At 37.8% G+C, this 10,655-nt stretch overlaps 1 protein-coding gene across 8 annotated transcripts in view; it reads right to left on the reverse strand.

The window, feature by feature from the left end:
* ST18 (ST18 C2H2C-type zinc finger transcription factor) overlaps positions 1-10,655 on the reverse strand; it is a 128,743-nt gene that overhangs the window by 116,008 nt on the left and 2,080 nt on the right. For 2 of the 8 annotated variants that reach the window (XM_033155195.1, XM_033155194.1), the window contains exon 1: positions 7,681-7,812. The exons of 2 other annotated variants lie outside the window; for them this stretch is intronic. The gene's annotated coding sequence lies outside the window, so the exon portion shown is untranslated. Of the gene's footprint in view, positions 1-7,680; positions 7,816-10,655 lie in introns of those variants that run through there. 4 more of the 8 variants (XM_033155189.1, XM_033155191.1, XM_033155198.1 and 1 more) reach the window with 4 other exon arrangements.

Consider the following 10,655-nt stretch of genomic DNA (forward strand, 5'->3'; position numbering starts at 1 on the left):
CACGCTAGCAAGGTTATGCTTAAAATTCTACAAGGCAGGCTTAAGCAGTACGTGGACCGAGAACTCCCAGAAGTGCAAGCTGGATTTCGAAGGGGCAGAGGAACCAGAGACCAAATTGCAAACATGCGCTGGATTATGGAGAAAGCTAGAGAGTTCCAGAAAAACATCTACTTCTGCTTCATTGACTACGCAAAAGCATTTGACTGTGTCGACCACAGCAAACTATGGAAAGCTCTTAAAGAAATGGGAGTGCCTGATCACCTCATCCGTCTCCTGAGAAATCTGTATGTGGGACAAGAAGCTACAGTTAGAACTGGATATGGAATAACTGATTGGTTCAAAATTGGGAAAGGAGTACGACAAGGCTGTATATTGTCTCCCTGCTTATTTAACTTATATGCAGAATTCATCATGCGAAAGGCTGGGCTGGATGAATCCAAAACCGGAATTAAGATTGCCGGAAAAAATATCAACAACCTCAGATATGCTGATGATACAACCTTGATGGCAGAAAGTGAGGAGGAATTGAAGAACCTTTTAATGAGGGTGAAAGAGGAAAGCGCAAAATATGGTCTGAAGCTCAACATCAAAAAAACTAAGATCATGGCCACTGGTCCCATCACCTCCTGGCAAATAGAAGGGGAAGAAATGGAGGCAGTGAGAGATTTCACTTTCTTGGGTTCCATGATCACTGCAGATGGTGACAGCAGTCACGAAATTAGAAGACGCCTGCTTCTTGGGAGAAAAGCAATGACAAACCTAGACAGCATCTTAAAAAGCAAAGACATCACCTTGCCAACAAAGGTCCGTATAGTTAAAGCTATGGTTTTCCCAGTAGTAATGTACGGAAGTGAGAGCTGGACCATCAAGAAGGCTGATCGCCGAAGAATTGATGCTTTTGAATTATGGTGCTGGAGGAGACTCTTGAGAGTCCCATGGACTGCAAGAAGATCAAACCTATCCATTCTCAAGGAAATCGGCCCTGAGTGCTCACTAGAAAGACAGATCCTGAAGTTGAGGCTCCAGTACTTTGGCCACCTCATGAGAAGAGAAGACTCCCTGGAAAAGACCCTGATGTTGGGAAAGATGGAGGGCACAAGGAGAAGGGGACGACAAAGGATGAGATGGTTGGACAGTATTCTCGAAGCTACTGGCATGAGTTTGGCCAGACTGCGGGAGGCAGTGGAGGATAGGCGTGCCTGGCGTGCTCTGGTCCATGGGGTCACGAAGAGTCGGACACGACTGAACGACTGAACAACAACAACAACAACAACCTTTGCTGTTGTAAGGGTGCATAAGATAGAACGCCCAGAACTTACTACTTATGTGGAACTTTTGTGTGTATGCCAGAGCTCTGCCCAAAACTTTGTATGAACTGTGCTATAAATAACAAGTAGCAACCTTTCTTGCATGCACAATGTGTGTGTTACAGGCAACCACAAACAGAAACTAAGTGTGCTTTAAAAAAAATGTTGCCTGTGGCATCAACTTCATGGTGAGGATATGGTCTGAAGGAACCTGAGGCCACCACCTTGCTGTAGCTTTGCAGGTTTGGGTCTGGTCAGTGCCTGGATAGCTGACTGCCTGCGAACCCCATAAATACTACCTTGGATTCCATGGTGTAAGAAAAATAAAATCACCATTGAGGTCAATGGGACTTACTCCCAGGTAAGTGGCTCTATGATTATAGCCTGATGACAATGCCCATTTTAGTGGGGGATCATGATATTTCTGTGCCTGAGTACTGTATTTGGTTTTGCTCTCCACGCCCAGTAAACCCATCCTCACAAACACAGCCTTTTAAAATAGTTTCTATTAACTTGGTACACCATCATCTTGATTTCTTAGATGATCATTTGTGATTACCACATGAAAGACAAACAGTTCAAATAACTCTATGAAAGGGGGGAAGGGAGCCTTGGTTTCCTGTGCTTCAACAGATGTCGTACTTAATTGGTTGCAAAATAAACCAGAGCTACATTCAGCCAGTTTCCCTTGTTTCAGCTGCGCAGACACTTTCAAACATGTGCATTCACCTCCTGTTTCTCTGTAAACGGGGGTGTGGTGCAAGAATCAAACTTCCCAAAAGGTGCAAAGCGATACGCATGCTGCATTTATCCCTTTTATGTATTACTGATTAAACAGAAGGCAAAGTTTCAGCTTATGATACAGTGAGAATTATAACAAAACAGGTCTAAAGTATGGCAACATTATGTTGGGATTAGTTGAATATGGAACAGTATTTTAATATCAAACGGCACTTTTAATGTACTCCAAGTTTTACACTTGTAGACTTCAGTCACTTCACTACCTCACCCACCACACAACATTTCTCCATGTTTCAGGATATTCAGATAAAAATAATAATTCCAGTATTATTCAAGTTTGATCACCCACAAACTTTCTGTTGCCTTCCCAGCAGAAGCCAGAGTGGATGAGCCCTGACAAACAAAGGCAAGTGGCTAGCATGACAAAAATATGTGTACAGTTAAGGGGAATATTGATGAGGTGCTACATTTTGTGTATTGCCAAGTCCAGTCTTCAAAAGTAAAGCAATGGCCTCTGATCTTCATGGTGAAAGGCAGATATTAGGACAAAATATATAACCTATTCTCCCCGTAAGAAACAGAAGCATTATTAAAGACCCAAAAACAGTTTTCTAAGAGCATAATAATAATAATAATTGTTCAAAGAACAATAAGGTGAATAATGTTGCAGATAGAAGACTAAGACAGAATTTTTCACTAAAGACATTTATTGAATTCATGGTAAGATCCAAACCTGGGACTTTTCAGTTGAAGCTGAGTATTTTAGCTGCTTTGCGGTACCAGTTCTCAAAAAACAAAACAAAAAACAGGCAAGGTCAAATGTGTTTCAATCACCTGTGACAACTAAACTGAGCAATATTTGTTCTTTTAGTTTAAAAATGGAACCATGGTCCCAAGAGTGAGAGAAAAGAGCTTTAATCCCTAGCAAAAATTCAAATTCCCCAACTGCATGATAGAATAATCTGTTCCTGGAGATAGAATTTTTAAAAACCAAAAACACAATACTTAGGGAGGGGTGGATACTTTCTTTATGCTTAGGCCCAGGTTCTCTAAAACAGAGGGATTTTTTAATAAGTCTGACTTTCGGCAGATGACCTCTCTTATTTGTTCATATGTGTTTTCCAAAATATAAAAGTGAAATAGAGTCCCAAGGGCACTGTACTTGAAAGGTTATGAGAGTTAGAGATTTTAACCATGCCTGCCAAATCAGCAGATGGCTTGTGATTATAATTATATGCATCAATAAAACGAATAATCTTACAAAATTTGAATTTCTACTAAAGTAAGGGATTTAATAAGCAGATGCAACAGAATGCGTTTTCTTTAACCCTTTTCGCTGAGAGCGTTGGTTCACATACATAGCAGCTAAAGCTCCGCTCAAACAAGTTGACCACAAACTTAAACATTATGCACTTTTCCTTTTTAGCAAGGGTAATCTTTTACTGAATACATGTTTTGATCGTACTCAGTCAATAATTCATCTAGTCTACTTTATGATGTTTGCTTCTTATGGTAGTGGAAATGTCATTTGTACAAAAGCCATGATTAGCTGGACAAAATCTGGTAAAAATGGCATATTCGAATGATCACTTGATTGTTGCTCTGGAATTTCATCCAACAAAATTTGTATTGCTTCTAGTAGCTTATCGTCTGTATTGGATGGTAATTTTTGTCTGTTTTTGAAAACAGGATATTATTACTATCATTTATTTATGAAAAATTAATTGTTAAACCCTTCCTTTTTTGACATTGGACATATTTATTGCATGTCCTGATAGAGAAATATGTATGTTTTCTGAAATTATTCTGATGTTAATATGAAACGTAGGTGGGTAACAAGAACATAGCGTTCATACTTATATTAAATTCTGGGTGATCAGATTTGTAGTGTTTAGTGATACATCTTATAGGTATCATATAAGAAGCTGCAATTCTATTCACACATTCTTTAGGAAAGCCTCATTTAAACTAAGTGGGTCTTACTTCTAAGTAAATGTGTTTCGGATCTGGTTGGAAGAGACAAATGCAAAAGACCACATTATGTTTAAATTGCTTGGCTATTTTTACAAGCACAAAATACATAATTTAGAAAAAGGGCAATTTTGTTTGCAAATGGATTTATATCTTCATACTATAATTAAGGGACAAGAAAATGTCACTGAAGTACAATTTTGTTCAGCACTCTGAAAACATAGTCTCCTTCGGGGAGGAAAGTCCTATTTAAATGTTAGATTGTATTTGGACATTGTAAATATCTGTTTGGGTCTATAAATGCACTTTTTGAGAATGCAAACTATTTCATTGAATATCACATATCTGATGCTGGCAGGGCAAATAATTCTTTGATCGCTTTTAAAGTGGCTTGTGGGGGTGGGGGGGACCCCCGAGAATCAACAGAACTATCATGTCAATGCACCTGACAGTACCATAACAGTGCTGCCATTCCAGCTGCTTTATAGGTATCCTGATAATAGTAGGTAGAGATGGGGTGTCTGTTCTATATAGGTGATTGTTATATGGTGATACATTTCCTGTTGCATCATGAAAAAGTAGGAAATAAAGTTTTAACTGCAGTAAGCTTTCAAAGACAAACTTTTTTTGGGTCATCAATGGCATCGTGGGGAACTTTCACACGGTTTCAAACGAGAGTATATTTTAGAAAGACGTCTGTGATTGGGAAAACTTAGTTGCATTTTTTTCAATTTGTTGGCCTACAAGAGCAAAACCAAGAGCTAATGAAAAGATTTTAAAAAGTTAACTTTGAGAACAAGCTTTTGCCAAAGCTAAAGATCTTGCTTTTTAGCTGTTTCAAAAGTTCATTGTCCACAAGTAACTTAGAGCATAGAAATACGGGCAGCTGCTCTATACAGGTTCAAGTAATTTTTCCCACTTTCTCAGCCTGGTCTAGTGTGACAATCTCCAGCTCTCCAGGGTCTGAGGCAAAGGTCTTCCCCATCACCATCTCCCTGGACATGACAAGATGTATTTTATTTTCATTTTGGCCGAGAGTTGTAAGGTTATAATTTACAACCACAAATTGTTTTTTGTTAAAGTTTTTCAAGTTCAGTGCAGTTGATTAGACCCTTAAAACCTGACACTACTTTTGGGTTTTTAATGCAATCAGCAAATGCTGTTTACAAACATGGAGGGACAGGTTCGTCTGTATTTGAAGCCACTCTTCATTTACACAATCAGATGCCAACCCGGAGATTTAGATTGCAACTTGCTGACCTTATGATTTGGTACATTGCATGTCACTAAACTACACTAGTGTGCCAGCCTGTTGGTAACTGTCATGAAAAAGACTGTTTTGGATAAAATTACGAAGCACTTGTCAGCTTCAGGCTTCTGAAATTAAAATAGGGAAAATCTCAGTGTTGGGATGACCCAATAAAGCAAACTCACAGAGTTAGGAAATAAAAATATATGCTGATGTGAGCTGGCACTGCTGGATTGTATTAGCCATGGTGGGCCATCTTCCTGCCACAGTAGTTTTTCAGCACTATGCCTTGTCCCAGATGAAAAGTGATATAATGATGGCCAGTCTTAAAACCCATGCAGGAACGGTTTTCTGTTTATCTGTCTTTTGGAAGGGGACATGCTTTTGGGGTGGGAAAGTGATGATCTTATGGAAATCATTAGACTTTTAAAATGCTATCATAAGGGTCTGGTATGCATGATTTTTCTAGATGACAAGAAGTTTAACCAACACATGACCATGAAAAGCGGCTGGGTAACTTACAGGTGCCTAAACTTAATTAATGTAAACACCATTGTTTAAAAGTGCCTACAATGCAAAAGCAATACAGTAAGAACCACTTGATGATTCTATGAAAATTCCTAATGAAAAAAGATTACGTCTATAGGTAAGAACATCACCTTGCAGAGAAAATTGAATTACGCATTAATGTTAATTAGGAAAGTTCAAAATAAAACTCTAGCTGATACTTCATGTTCTGTAGTGAATTTAGTATTGCTTACCAGATACTTTTGCTTTCTCAAGATAGCTGTTACTAAATAAAATAAACAGTTGTATTCCATGTTTTAGGGAATTAAACAAACATATATGTTACTGGGATACACACTTCCAAGAACATATGGTAAAATCATAATTATCAAGTGTTCACACACTTCTCATTCAGCTGTCCAAGCAGAAAAAAATTGAAGGTGTAAAGCACAGTTGTAGATGAACAACCTGGTACTAGGCATGTACAGATTGCTAATCATGCTTTTAACACTGTTTACAATTTAACTTTTAAAATGTTCTTTAGAGAATATAAACTTACAGCAACTGGTTTGTGACAAATGTCACACACAAATTACACCTTTTGTGTGTGTTCTGTTATCTATGTCAAAATTATTGTTAACTTCACTGCAGTCTGGATTGCAGTTTTAGGTTAGAATGTCCAGTGCCTGTACTGTAAATAGTTGCAGGTAAGTTTGGCTGAAATGAGTGACCAAGTAAATGCATTACAATTTAGGAAACCTTTGCTGAGTGAGAAAAGTTTGCATAAATAATCTGATTCTTCTTACTTAGTTTTATAAATCACATGAGCAATTTGTTTTCCAAAATGTAGTAGCTTCTAAATTATGAAAGGAAGATTGTGGAACATAATAATGCAAAAACAACACTCCGGTCTGTATATTTTAACATGTTTATCAAAGGAAAATGTATTATCTGATTTTCACTGTTATCAACATAGTTTAGTAACTTTAGAAGAAAATATGAGACTCACCTCAAATATCCTGTAACTATAACTTGCCACATAATACCCTCCCTGACACTTGTAACTACATGTGGAGGTAAAAGTAGCAGAAAATATCTAAGGTGCATAAGTAAGACTTCATTGCAACTTCCTGTTGCCATTTTTTTTTCCAGAATAAAAAAAGAGAAGTGTATGAAAGGGATTCTTTGATCTGCTAAACTCAGTCATCACTAATGTACATACACATCACATAAACAGACAACCACAGCTATTTTCCTCTGTATGTATTTTTTTAAGGACCAAAACAAAAACAAAACAGCTACTGGTGTTATGCTTGCAATCAATACATCTTCACATCTTTATTTTCAGCAAAAGCAAGTGGGCAACTAAGAGCAAAATACATCATGATTTAATACTGTGTCTGAACATCCAAAATGATAAAAAGCTTCATTTTGGTACACATCATTCTAAATGTCATGCCATTTATTCAAGGGAACAAGCAGCTGAGAAGGCGGTTGAAATCTGAAATTAATACACAGTTATTTCTATAGTGTATCTTTAAAAGATTTTGGTCCTGCAAAAAGCTAGAAAAATAGTGGATTCTTATAAAGTTGGTGATAGTGCTTACTGTATTCAGATCTGTCAAAGAATGCATTTCTTCCCACAGCATCCTCTTAAGTCACAGCAACATTAAGTTCACTGAGCATTCCATTCTGCTTTACTTTAGAAATTCAAAACTTTTGTAAAGATGACACACAGAGAAAAAGGCACTGATTCCACAGACACCCCCCCCCCGCCCCTGTTCGGAAGTGGCACAAAAGCAATCCCTTCATTATGACCTACTTGTCCAAAACGGACTTTCAAGCTATGGTTAGGCTAAGATTTGCTCTCCTTTCCCCCAGGGCATAATTGTCAGACTGACTTACCGTGTGCCTTTTAGCCTTTGTTCTGCCTCTCGCGCTGACATCAGGGAAGCAGTGATGTAGAATAAAGCAGGGGTGGGCTAGGTTAGTCCAGTGTTTGTGTCGTTGTGTGGTGTGCAGGGACACTCTGTGATACTCTAGTGAGCTGCTAAGCTTTTTTTGTAGGCTTTGTGTCATTTACTTAACGACCAATCTCATTAGCTGCCAGGGTACAATGGGCTGATGCATTTTCTATGTACATACTCTACACAGTGACCCTCAAGGTTGCCGAAGGTCTATTTAATCAGTCAGATGCTGAATATATTTGCAGTAAATCACACACAAAAAATGAGACCACAGAGGTATCTCATGAGGCTTTAATGTTTCTTGGGAGTTTGTTGAATGAAAAAGGCAGCAGATTTAAATGCAAAAAAAAAAAATGAGGAAGAATGAGATGGGACACTCTGTAAGGTTTGCACTGGTGACCTTTAATAATTGCAATAACTTTTGGAAACCCTGCATGTTCCTGCACTTTATTATTATTTCCTCCATCCAGTTCATGCTTCAGTGTAACCACATTATCATCCTAAAATCCCTTTAAGAAACAGCAAAACTACAAGATGAGCAGCTTTTTCACAGGTTGGCAAAGGTGTATTTCCACCCCCACCTCCCATCTTTCCAGGCAACCTCAGAGTTGGCATCTCTGTATTTCTACCCTCTCTTCAGTTACAAGGCATAAACCCTTTTAACTCCTATGAAAAATGAAAATGCTGAAAAGCCCTCTGAATGACGACAGCTGTCCATAAGTATCAGGGAGAGTTCTATTGTCCAACTTGTCCCTGGATAAAATGAATACTTTACAGCAGAGGCTGTTCAGCTTGGCTAAAGAGTATGGGGAGAAGGGGAGGAGGTCACTGGAGATTTCGCACACTAATTTAATCTGGGAAAAGGACAGGCACTGCATCTCACTTGAACAGACTGGCGGCAATCTGGGCTCTCACAGAACTATCTCCTTTTGCCTGTGCTCTATTTATTCCTTATCTCTGTTTACCAACCGCTAGGTCCCTTTCATTCACACCACGAGGCCGTTCTCCTACTATCAGTCAGCAGCTGACACTGTGGAAGAGCCTCAAAGGCAAAAAAAGGGATCAAAACTAAACCAAAGCTGTATAAACAATGCAGCAGTAGAAGTAAATGCATAAATCCTAATTCTTAACCCAACCCACAGGGTGCGAACAGAACCTTTATAGTAAATCCAAGAAACCCACCACAGTGAGCTATGGGCTACAGAGGGAACAGGGGAAAGCCAAATATCATTCATGAAATCATCATCTGAGGCAGAAACACTCGCAAATGCACACATTTTGCATGCTCAACCTGGCTTGTATTATAATTGCTTTAGCGACTAAACTTTGTCACTCAGTACGTTGGTCAGCAACTAATGATCATCTCATTTACTTATACTCATATGGCTAAAAAATAAGAATGGTAAATAAAACCAGGCAATTCTTTATGGTTGCACCCCCCCCCCATGTTTGGATAACTTTTCATTCACTCCTGGATAAAAAAAAATAGATCTAAGGAAAGACAGGAAAATACATGCAAACTTTAATATCTCTCCCCCCCATTTAATTTTATTAAATAGATGGGATTCTTACTTAAATCAGTAAGTTTCATTAAAATGTCACTAGACTGTAATGTCTAACTCCTGCACAACTTTATATAGTAGATAGGTGCAGATAGGAAAGAAGTCTCTTTTTTTAACCACAGTGAAAATTAGACACACACACACACACCCTTTGCTAGCATTCAGCTTCTGGGTGAAAGCTGACTTTTAAACTTTTATATTATATTAAGTCTTCATCTTGAGTGCTAAATGGAATTCATCACTTTGAATAGATAGGGATAACAGCTTATGTGTCTTACTGGCAGAATGAACCTAAGATGTGTTTCAGAGAGCAACAGCAGACTTTCAAAGTTATATAAAACAAAGTTACAAGACAAGGAAATGGAATATAAACCTTAAGACACAAACTGCTACGTTTAGAAAGAAAACTATACTCTTATAACTACAATTAATTCTTAAAAATGAAAATAGTGGTTCACATAATTCAAAACATGTTAGATACATTTTCAGGATTGTTGGAAAAATAGTGACAAAAATATTGCTCATTATCAAAGATGATCTATTATGCCAAATTTCAGTTCTGATTTCCACCTATATGCATTATGAGCAATGAAGTCTTTACTACTTGGATCCTTTTTTCCAAATGAATTAATGAATTAAATTTATCCTTTCACCAGCTGCTAGGCAGCAGATGGAACCATTTCTGAAGCCTTGTTGAATTCAATCCATAAAACTCATTTCCTAGGATTAGCAGTCCAAAGTTTCTTTTAATGTTTATATACCGCTTGGGATTTTAAATTTCACGATGCTAAACTTTCCACTCAAAAATTGTCCCTTTCCCATCAATTTCATAGGAAACAAACTTGAAAAGAAATACTGTACTTTCTACCAAAACATAGTAGGTCACATAAGGACAAGATTACATTTCAGGAGCAATCAGGTAAAACAAAGTGGGGTTTTTGTTGTTTACACTGTACTAGTACCATAGAAACCGTTTATCTTGCAGTCAACCATTAATTTCAGCTAGAAGCTTTTCTAGGTTGCAGCTCATTTTAGTCAGCTAATAGGAAAGCATCTTGTAGAACTCTCTTATGCCATATAGCCAGAGCTAGGGAACCAAACTCTTGATGGTCCCAAACAAATCCAAGGTGTCACATCGTTTTAAAACTATGGTATGGTAATTTTGTCTACAGACTCATAACTTTGTGAAATTTTGGATAGTTATGAGTGGCTAGTCTGTGCTTTTTCGCTCTTGATTACACAATAGGAACACTCATAATCTACTTTCAGTAAGTACTTTTGCTAACCAAAGTAAAATTTAAGATGGTTTATGTTACTACAACTTCAAATATAACAAACAGTGGAGTGTAGC

Source organism: Lacerta agilis, chromosome 7 (genome assembly GCF_009819535.1).
Source record: "Lacerta agilis isolate rLacAgi1 chromosome 7, rLacAgi1.pri, whole genome shotgun sequence".
NCBI classification, from domain to species: Eukaryota; Metazoa; Chordata; class Lepidosauria; order Squamata; family Lacertidae; genus Lacerta; species Lacerta agilis.